Below are 11,207 nucleotides of genomic sequence, written 5' to 3' on the forward strand. Positions count from 1 at the left end.
TCTAATCCTTTCTCTCTTTCTCTACCCCGCTTTCTCTCTCTATCCCCCTTCTCTCTCTAGTTATCCCCTTTCTCTTTTTTGTCCCCCCCCTCTTTATTCTCCCCTCCCCCCCCTCTCTCTCTATCTCTCTCTCTCTCTCCCCCCTTATCTATACATCCCCCCCCCTCTTCTCTTTTCTCCCTATACATCTCTCTCTCTCCCTATAGATAAGGGGGGGAGAGAGAGAGAGAGAGAGAGAGAGAGAGAGAGAGAGAGAGAATGAGGGAAAATTGGGGGGAGAGAGAGAGAGAGAGAGAGAGAGAGAGAGAGAGAGAGGGAGTGAGGGAGGGAGGGAGGGAGGGAGGAGGAGAGAGAGAGAGAGAGAGAGAGAGAGAGAGAGAGAGAGAGAGAGAGAGAGAGAGAGAGAGAGAGAGAAGAAGGGGGGGGGGAGGGGAGATGATATGGTGTATTAATGCCCTTTAGGATCTATGGGACTAGTGATCACTATAAAGGAATAGTGATCTTTTACATCTGATGTTAGATTTAAAATATGATGTACTTGCTATGTAGTTAGTACTTGATGACCTAGCTTGAATTATTTTGTTGATGTGAACATAGGCCTAGCATCTTAGAAGTTCCACCTCACTTGAGGAGTAGATTTTGAATAATATTTATTCCCTTGGGACTCTAGATCTTGCGGACCTTGCTTTCTTCACCCCTAGATCATGTGAGGTAGTTCTCATTTTGCATATTAGATGTTGAGCGAACTTGTGTGCTAGCCATGTATCTTGTTGTGGTGTTGTATTTAAACTTCTTTTACTACATAACTTCCCAGCTTTGTAGCTGGCTACTTAAGTTCAATCTCACATTTAGATTTAAATCATTTTCATGTTTTGGTTGGCATCTCACATTGTATTGTACATAGTATATACTTACATATCCTTTTATATATATAATTATTGAATTATAATTTATGTGGAATTGTTTATCATTCTGAGGACGCAGAGGATGACGATGACGAGGAGTCCATAGGAATCCTATTCAAAGTAGGAATAGTAACAACCTTGTGTCGCCTTCACTTCTTGAATTTGTGTGGGTTCTAAAACTATTAGTACATATTTTCATATATATAATGAGGCATGTTTTGAATTGAGTATATGTTTAGACTAACCCATTTGCATAAGAATAAAACTTTAAAGGATTGTAGCCCCACAGTGTGATATCTTTCTTCCCAAAAGCCTGAATGCCCATAGTAGTACCTTGGTTGGTTCTCCAGTAAACCTAGCATTCCCATGTGTATGAGGGGTAGGAGTAGCCTGTTTCGAGGTAGAAGCCAGATTACCCATCTGGGCCACAACATCTCAAAAATTAGAATTTTAGTAGGATTGAAGTGCTTAGATCGATACAAATTGATGAAGAAAGAAAGATTAGGAAAGATGTCAGAGAGAGCATTGATGAGATTGATGTTTATGATAAGATGGATATAGATTGCACTATAGTAGGTTGTCTATATGAAAATTCATGGAATTGAATTTGAGTGAGAAAATTCATCTCTCTTCATGGCTTGTATTGCCTTGAGTGATATGGCAAATGGTTGCTAGATACATAGGTTCAAGAGCTAAAGCTTTGAGCCTACAACAAAATGAAGATCAATGAAGCTTTACAAAATCATTAGCTCTTGAACACAGTAGAAGGTAACTTAAACTGGCATCCATATAAAGCTTCAAATGGGGACATCCCAATGGAAGTGTGCCTTGACATAGAATTATGACAGAATCCTATCAAAGATAACTATGACTTATCCTAGTATGACTATTGAGTATCAAGTGTTCCCTAGTCTTCAAACATATATTACCCGGTCTTTAGAACTATGGAAGTCCATTTGGGTACTTCTCTTACGGTCCCTAAACCCTATATCCTAAACATGGAAAGCATGTGGGCTTATGGTTTTTGGAAAATTTTGAAATATTGCTTGCTAGATGGCTATCAATCATGGTATTCTAGTGTATATAGAATTCCATGATGTGTTTACAATAAATAATGAAGACACAAGGTTGAAATTTCATAAGGAGCTCAGAGAGAAACTATAGATAATGCAAGATTAAGAGCTCGTGTCTCCAAATTTTAGTGAATTATTAAGTTCGTGTCATCCAATGTGCTTTTGATGACTTAATAATTCACGAGTCAATAGACACACTTTCTTCTATAAACTCGAAACATTATCCATAGTTTCTCTTTGAGCTCCTCAATGTCCAAGTTCAACCTAGAATCTTCATTATTTGTGGTAAATAAGTCATCGACTCCTACACTAAATCCCATGTTTGACAAATGTCCAGTCTAAAATCCACAGGGCCCCATCATTAAGTTCAAAATTTTGGAGTTTTGGAATGAGGGAGAGCATGAGTTTGACTTTGTAACTTTGAGGTGACTAGGAAATGGGGCCCAATCTTACAAAATCAAATGTGTACTCTCCTTTTTTCCCAAACTCTTGAAATTAAACTAGACATCTATTTTGGCTCAAAACTAAGTAGATATGAGGATCATAACACCATACCCAAATGGACTTCTAGCATGGGACTTGGTGCATACCTAATCTTCTAATGAATCTTGTACAATCTTCATAATGGGGCTCTACTCAAGCCCTCTATTCTTATCAAATTAATAGTGAAGAGGGAGAAGGACTTTAACCATAGTGAAGAATGATAGCTATTATGGGACTCCCACAAGCCTTGAAAGCATGAGGAAAGGTAAGGTCTATTCTCATAGGTTTAGTTCTTTTTTCCATGGACTTTAAATGCATTGCATTTAACTCCTTGGAAGAGGAATCAATGCATGTTGAGGTCGTAAAGGTACTCAAACAACTACCTTGTGGGCCTTTAGAAGGAATATTCTAGCATGGAGAGAACTAAATGGGATTGAATATAATTTTAGGATAAGCATGCATTTTTCTAGCTTTAGGACTGAAGATGTTTCAAGATATTGTGATTCAAATGGTCAAGGAAGTTAGGAAGTTCAAAGCCTTAGGTGATTTGAATAGGTACTATTTAGGAGTTATCGTGATTTTGAGTCTATGATAACTCTGAATAGTCCCCATTCGAAGAGCCTAAGGCTTGAATTCCTCAAACATTTGAGTGCTAGTATCTTGAATCACAATATTGCACCACCCTTCATCTCAAAGCCATTACCACTCCTAAACTGGAAATGCTTCCTTGAAAATTATATTCAAACCCCTTCATTTTCTATACATGCTAGAATACTTCTCCCAAGGATACAAGGCAATAGTTTCAATACATTTATGGCCTCATAATGCATTTTTTCCCTTTCCATGGAGTTGAAGGTAATGCATTTAATAAACTCCAAGGGGAGAAAAACTACACCTGTGTGAAAACAGACCTTACTGTACCTTCTCCCATGTTTTCAATGGTTGTTGGAGTCACATAATAGCCATATTTCTCACTTTAGTGCTTTAAGTTCTTTCTGTTATCTAATAACTAAATAAGAAGAGAGGCCTTGAGGAGAATCTCATTACAAAGATTGTGGAGAATCCCATTAGCACAACACAATGATTCATCACATACCCAAATGGACTTTTGAACAAGTGATTGAATGAAACTTCATACTTCTATATAAGTTGGTATGATTATCTCCCTATCACCAAGTCTATCAAAGAGATCCGCTTCAATCTAATAATGTGCAAAGGAGTAATCAGACTTGTTTGCACACTCTCTCATGGCATGTATTGTCGTGCTTTCTTACCTATAGCTTTGTTTTTAGACTTCTTCTCTCCGATTTCACCCATTGTTGTCATACAAAGAGAAAACCTATTATTTGATAAATAATAAATCCATGCAAGTTAGCAATCATTCAATGGATACAAATGGGAAATGTTGCAATGTCTACACCTCGAGGCAAGCTAGCACGTGAGTTGAAGGGGTTTCTTTATTTTGTGGAATTACATACAAACAACAGTAGTCCACCCAACTTCTAGCAAAATCCTTAGAAATGACTATTTGTAGCTATCGATTTTTATGCTACTCATATGATTTTATCCATTTTGTACATAAAATGATCACATGAATAAAATGTTTAAACTATGGATCTCATAAATTATTGATCACCTCATGACCATGATGCTAACTAAGTTTGGATTACCTTAATATGTCCATGACCATGTATAAACATCTGGGATGAAGGGAGAAAACCAAAGGACTGAGAAAAATCCATGGTCATAAGAAAATATGGAGTATGATAAGGTCTAGCTCTGGATGAAAGAAACATAAGTACAAGCTTTCTAAATACATAGAATTTCGACACTATAACATGATAAATGGATTCATTCATAACATTTTGATCGTTTTGACTACAAACATGACTATATTTGGAGTCCGATTGACCAAGTTATGGCCAAAATAAAATTGGCTGGAGAAGCCTCCCAGGAGGCCATGATATCGCGGCCTCCTGGTAGGCTCCTCCTCTCATTATTTTTTGCCTTGAAAATGAAAATTGCACAACAAAACACATACTTTAACCCTTTCTTCCACCCCTCCTTCTTCCTTGACCCTTGCAAAAGCATTGCCAAACATTTTCAGAAATCATTATTTGTATGTAAGACAATCGATTACTTACAATATCATGGGTAGGACAACAACCATAAAAGTAAGCAATGCATGCTACTTTTGTACATAAATCATCACACTATAATGTCAAAATTTATGAAGTCCTTGCTCGAACCGTCGCCTCGCTCGAATGCAGTCGCTCGAATTCTGGTAATCCTCGAAATAAACTTATTCCTTTAGATTAGGATCTGAACTAATTTGGTCCCTAACAATGAATCACTTGACATCATGGTTAATGAGAATGGAAATTTGGTGAGTGAAATATCACTCAGATAGAGCTGTACACTTTCACAATTGCGACACGACATAGACATGGAGACTCAAGGAAGTGTGCCAACTGGATTTACATTCATACTCAACAACAAGAAGGTAATCTTTGGACAATAATTTGATTGACTATGTTGGATTTTATTAATTTTATTTGTATTTTAATTGTGATCACGTCTTGTTAATAGGTTCTTTGAAGGAGAGAAAGTACAATTCAATGGAGAGAGATCTATAATCAAATCATTAAAATTAGTCAAAATTGATAATTTGAGGTATTCAAGATCTATAACTAGTCTATGTTTCCACTATGTTCTTAAAGTTAAATAAAATTTGGTTTCTCATTCCCAACAAACTGTTCATTTTCACGAACCTTAGTTGGGGGCAACAAATTAAGGCAAGAAAGGCATGAGAAAGACACCACTAATTAATAGCAAGAACAACAAAGAGAATTAGAGCTTTTGTACAATGATATTTTTAATATAAAACTCCATTGCAGAGAACTTTCTTTATGGGATCTCAGGGTTGTACAATTTCTCTGAAATATATATTCATTTTCGTGACCTCTCTCTCTCAGTGTCCACTGACCACGGACAATGGCCCATTTCACGGTGTCATAGCCAAGCCATCAAAGAGAATGCAACCACCATTTGGGAGATGAGGAGGGGATGATTTTCACAAAGAAATGTCACTATGATATTCCCCTATACTTTGCAAAGATGCTATATGCAAAGTCTGTGCTTGGCTACTGTGAAGTGGACGTTTCCTCAAATGCTCGAGTACGCAAGCAACCACATGTGACAAGTGCCAAACCTATGGTAGTCGAGCCTCTAGCACGCGTCGACAGTCCAATGTCAGGTGAATATAATATTTAAATATCATGTCAACTATTTGCTTTGGGTTTTTTGAGAGAATTTGAGCCCAACATCAACTTATAAGTTTGTATGTAACCTTATTGGATGTGTAACCTCGGTGATGACTTACAACCTCTTCATGAATATTGAAGAGGAAGTTGGAGAGGGAGCACGTGTCGAGTGAGACGTTACATTTTCTACCGCGACTTTGCGAGATGCAATTATGGAGCATCGATGGGTGCTGCAAGAACTTGAGCGGGTGAAAAGTGACAATGAATGACTGCATGCACTGTTATCTCAAACCGGATAGCGGCTTGATATCGACAATGCATACACGGAGATGTGCCTAATAGTAGCTAATTATTCTCAATAGGTGTGTGATGCACAAGCATCCTTAAAACATATCGAAGAAGGAGGCATAGTCTCGGCAAATCAAATGCAAATTTGGTGGCCTTGTCATGCGCAAACCATCTACAATACCCGCATAGTTATGGTTCATCATGGATGGTGGGCCATGTTTTCCAATCTGCCAAGATCGCTTTGGCAGGGCCACATGATATACAATTTGAGATATAATATTAAACCATTTTTTTGGTATGTATAATCAATTTGCAATAATTGTATTAAAGTTTTGTTTTAATGGTGTATTGAATTAATATTCATTTCGTTTTCAATTCTAGTAAATTTTGTTAGCAGTGGCTCTCCTAGAGACAGTGCTTTAGAATTGAGTTGAGTGGGAGTTTTGTGATTATTCTTAGTTTTTAAGGAATTTTTATTAGGAATTTCTAAAATTCTTAACCTCTACTTTTAGATGGTTGTTGGCTTTTCAACTTTTAGCTTGTGTGTGGCAGTAAGCTTTTCATTAGCTTGTGTGTGCTTTTTACCCCCCTCCAACATGGCTATAAATCAATTCAGGGGCTCCACTCTCCCTCCACGCTTGACCTCTCCCTAGAACAATTGCCTTGGATTCCTCCACTAAAAGTCTTCAAGTCACTTCAAGCTTTCTGATCGCTCATCCAAGTCTCGCGTGTTTATTTGTGAGCAAGGTGCTAAAGCTGGTTAGCCTGTTAATTGTTGAAGCCGTTGCTTGAAAAAAATACTTGCTATCCAGAAAGCCATTTGTTAGAAAAGTAGGTTCGCCTGCAAAAAAAAATCCATTTTCCTGTTGAAAGGGTTTTATGCCAGCCAAACGAGCATTATGCTTGCCTAATGGACTTTATGCCTACCGGTGAAGAGATTGTTGTCTACTAGATTTGCTTATAAAAATAAAGCAAAAAAAAATCCTCAGAAAGGTGACATCAAAACTTTGCAGGTATCATTCGTAAAACCTTCAAGGAAAAATAATGCCGATTTACCTCCCAGTTTTAATTTATAGTTTTTATAATAAAATGCAGTGGCTTTGCAGTCAGTGTGAGAGCATGCAAATAACTAAAGAACCTGGCAAATCTTAATGGATGTTGAGTCCTCAAAGCGTTTCTTTTTTTATTATTTCTTACTAAACAATCAACAGTGTCTAAAGACCCGTAAAACCCACAAGTTGGAGCCAAGTGCTTTTGTGCATACATGCACCCTTGTTTACGATGGTATCTTGAAACAATTCTCATTCGGTGTACATTCAATGGAGTATTGAATTAATTTTGATAAAGTGTAACACTTTGTTTTAGTAGTATTCCCACAATGTCGATCATCCTTGACATCTTGATGCTCATCGCCAGCATGGTGCTAGGAGTCACCATCTTCTACGGATGCTTTGTGGCTTTGTATCACCACAGCCTACACATTTTATTGGGGGCTCAAGGCACCCACCAGCCTCCACCCATTGCCGCATGAGCCGCCTTGTGAAAAGCTTCTATAGATTTCATTTTGGCATGCAACACCCATTTTGTATGGATATTGCCATTTGTTGGCTTATTTTTTTACCGGGCCCATTTTGTATGGATATTGTATGGATATTTCCATCTACTGGCCTATTTTTTTGGCGGGCCCATTTTGTATGGATATTGCCGGGCCCATTTTTTGTATCAGTAATGTTTCTGGATGGCGGAGAAGAAAACTTTAAGACACGAATATGAACAGCTTGTAACTTGACATGTATAACAATGTTTTGATGCTTATAACAACACATTTTGTCAAATTATTATTGTTAAAATGCTGAAGTGCTTCATGTCGATGAATTGTCATACTTTGAAGTGAAATTGTAAATAATGCAATGATATTTTCACACTTCACACAACATGTGCAATTGATGTAACTAATGTAGATGTTTAAATAATGCATATCATCCGAGCTATTATGTCAAATTATTATTGTGCAATTGTTGAAGTAATTAACATGGATGCATTGGGATATGGGTTGCACAATTGTCATAATGAAGTGGAATTGTAAATAATGCAATGTTTTTATCACACGATTTACGAAACATATTGCAAAATTAGTTTCACCATACACAACATACAAATCGTAGACTTTTGCCAATTAAATTAAAAATCTACAATGCCCCAAAATACTGCATGGTAAATTGTTATAAGACACCACACGGTGAACATGCTTACCATGTTGCAAAATTAGTTTCACCACATGAAACATACACTTCGAAGACTATCGTCAATTAAAAAGAAGATTTACAATTCTCAAAAACACTAATGTTGGTCAACAGACCCCAAAATGGTAGAAACAATGGCCTCAAGGGCCCTAAGCACTTGGCCCCTTGTATTTTGCATATCCTCTATGCAGATCACCCAAGAAATGCAACCTTATTCTTAAGCGAGAGCCAATGTATTCTTGATGGCAGACATTACATCTCCACCGTCTACCATGATCTAGCATAGTAAATGGCAATGAGATGAGATAGTCTCAAAAAGTTTTACCATAAACTTCTGGAATGTTGATGGGGCATTTCTCGATCCAAAAGGCATAACTCGGGTTGTATAACTTGCACCCCATTTTGTGATAAAGGCAGTCTTAGATTGATCCTCTTGAGCCATAGTGATTTGATAATAGCCATTGTAACCATCCATAAACGAGTACATCTCATATTGTCATGCAACTTGATCCAAGATTCCATCTTTGAAAGTTATTGGAAATGGATCAGGAACTATCTAGGCATTCAACTTTTGATAACCCACACAGACTCGGAGTTTGCCATTTTTCTTAGGCACAACCACTATAGGAAATAGCCAATCACTGCGATCAATGGCATAGATAAATCCATGTAAGATTTGATATAACTCATCTTTTACCTATTTGGTATAGTTAGGAGTCATTCTACTCCTTTGTTGTCATATTGGCTTGCATCTGGCACCAAAGGTATCTTATGTTAACACAACTCAAGAGGAACTCCTCATAGGTCACTGTCATGGATGCTCTTATCAAAGCTATGCTTATATATTAATATAAAATCTTGGCAAAAGTTTATCAAGCTCATTTTTTAAGTTTTAAAATATTGATAGGATGTAATACACTTTTATATATTTTCTTTTGAATTTTTAAGTTAAAAATGTAAACCCTGGTGAAACTTTAAATTTTGTTGCATAAACTTTTCAAATCCTAGCAAATGTTTCAAACGTTTATTTTTATTAGGGCATACAAACTTTCCACACCAATATAAAACTCTAGCTTCTTAATGAAACTAACTTGAAAAAGTCATCCATGATCACTGTAACACTAGGCAAACACATCCTTATACTTGACAAATAAATCTCTCGTAATTGCTCGGAAGAAAGATTGGCACTTACCACTACCATAGCAGGCTTATCTTTTGTTTTGAGATTTAGTTCTTGTGTTGGCTCTAGTACTAACTACTCAGTACTGAGTCTGGTAATAGTCACCGGCATCTTAGCTATCTCTTGTTCCACTACAACATCTTCAGTGAAGTTACTCGAAAAGAGATCTTTTTGCTTAGCAATCTGCCCAGATTTTAGCTTCTGCTTGATATTAGCAGCCACTTGAAAAATCTCAATCTCATCCACAGGTAGGATTTGTAACTCCATCAATCGTGATTCAACATCCTAAGGAAATGGATCTGTGACCTCCAGATTGAAGGAGGTGTCTAATGTATATCATGATGATCATTTGAACAAATACTTCACTCCTTTACCATGCTTTTATGATGCTTTAAAAAAAATTCCATTGCTTGCATTGATAAGTTTTATGCTAATCTGTAAAGGTTGTGGCAACCGATTTTGCGATGTATCTAGAAAGTCTTCAAAACTTGCAATTGCAGGTTCAAAATGTCAACATCGTCCACTTGAATTCTAAAACAGTCAATGGGCTCCACTAGCCTTATACATTCGAGAAAGAACAAGGAGCCTCCGATAGACATGGGTGGCATTCCCATTAGGATCCTGGGGCGTTGTCTTGTATTTTTAGGCTAGGTTCACACCACCCACGGACCATCCTCCAAAAGATAGTGTTTTATGATTCTTTACCATGCTTTTATGATGCTTTTTAAAAAAATCCATTGCTTGCATTGATAATTTATGTGCTAATATGTAAAGGTTGTGGCATCCCCTTTTGTGATGTGTCTAGAAAGTCTTTAAACTTGCAATTGCAGGTTCAAAATGTCAACATCGTCCACTTGAATTCTCAAAAAAGTCAATGGGCTCCACTAGCCTTATACATTCGAGAAAGAACAGGGATCCTCCGATAGACATGCATGGCATTCCCATTAGGATCCTGGTGTGCTATCTTGTCTTTTTAGGCTGGCTTTACACCACCTACCAACCATCCTCGAAAAGGTAGTGTGAAGGTCTAATGTCCTAGTTGGCCCAATAGGAGGGCCGGGCCGAGATACTGATACAAAATATTTTTGTCCGCCATGAAGGCCACCCGCTCCATGGCCAACTCCTGGGATGGCATTCCCGTTAGGATCCTAGTGCACTATCTTGTATTTTTAGGTTGGGTTCACACTACCCGTTGGTCATCCTCCAAAAGGTAGTGTGAAGGGCTAATGTCCTAGTTGGCCCAATAGGAGGGCCGCGCCCGGATACTGATACAAAATATTTGTGTCTGCCATTAAGGCCACCCGCTCCATGGCCAACTCCTCCAACTAATACATGATTAGCCCATTCCATCTCCACCAACTGCTACACCAATGACATAAATTAGCAACTTGATGACTGCCTCCTGGTGTGAACCACCACACTCAGCGGCCATCGTGGGCAGGTGGTGTGTACCCAGCCTTAGTGGGGAAGAGGGCACCTTACCTTTACATGAAGGGTGGTTATTCTTATGTTCGAGAATGCAAATTGAATGGCTATATAGTGATCTCCATGAGATATGCATGCATTATAGAGAGATAGATAGATAGAGCACTTCTAACGTCGTTGAGAGTTCAAATTGATCATGTGAGGGGGATCTCTCTTAGCTTAACGTCCACTAGAGACCAAATTGATCTATTCGAACCCACAGACTTTGAATATATTTACACACACCACTTTGAATATATTTACATCTGCCTGCAGATCGCAGAAATGACAAGGACTAGATAAGCTTA

The sequence above is a fragment of the Dipteris shenzhenensis genome, chromosome 12, assembly GCF_047967505.1.
Source record: "Dipteris shenzhenensis isolate YYH24624 ecotype China chromosome 12, Dip_SZ_1.0, whole genome shotgun sequence".
Taxonomy (NCBI): domain Eukaryota; kingdom Viridiplantae; phylum Streptophyta; class Polypodiopsida; order Gleicheniales; family Dipteridaceae; genus Dipteris; species Dipteris shenzhenensis.